The following is a 588-nucleotide window of genomic DNA, read 5'->3' as shown; positions in this document are numbered from 1 at the left end:
GTATGTAACCCTGGTTCCCCGAGAAGGGGAACGAGAGACTGCGTCGGTTACGACACTATGGGAACGCCTCTAGGCGAAGCAGGTCTGAACGTGAATGAAATCACTCCAATCCTATTGGCCTGTTGCTAGAACGGTAAGGTGTGACGGAATAACCGGAGGAGTATAAAGCACACCTGTACACACTCATTAGCTTTTTTTTATTCAGCAGGCGCTCTGTACGTTGTTTGAAGAAAGCTCCAGTCCTACAAGCAGTATGTCTTACCTGAAGAAGAAGTCTACCAGCATGTCCGGCAACCAGATGTACAGAAGGTGTGTTTTTTCTTGCCCTCGGTACATCACGGATGGAGATTCTCATGAGATGTGTGTCTCATGTTTGGGGATGGAGCACGCACGGGCAGCTCTCGAGGGGGCTGCCTGCGCCCGTTGCGAAGCCCTTTCCGTGCGGGTACTGAGGTACAGCATGGCTCTCTTTCCGAGGATAGCCGGATGTGTTTTCCCCGCGGCGCGGGCCCTGCGGCCGCTGAGGCGGCCCGGCGGCTTCACTCATGGGTTCACAGCGTGATCTGTCGGAGGATTTCGGGACGGCTG

General features: G+C 54.8%; 1 protein-coding gene across 1 annotated transcript in view; it reads left to right on the top strand.

The window, feature by feature from the left end:
* Nucleotides 1–588, top strand: part of LOC123969300 (interleukin-15-like) — a 30458-nt gene that overhangs the window by 18066 nt on the left and 11804 nt on the right. The window lies entirely within an intron of this gene.

Source organism: Micropterus dolomieu, linkage group LG04 (genome assembly GCF_021292245.1).
Source record: "Micropterus dolomieu isolate WLL.071019.BEF.003 ecotype Adirondacks linkage group LG04, ASM2129224v1, whole genome shotgun sequence".
NCBI classification, from domain to species: domain Eukaryota; kingdom Metazoa; phylum Chordata; class Actinopteri; order Centrarchiformes; family Centrarchidae; genus Micropterus; species Micropterus dolomieu.
Note: the sequence above shows the minus strand (reverse complement) of the source record. Positions and strands in the feature narration are given on the sequence as shown.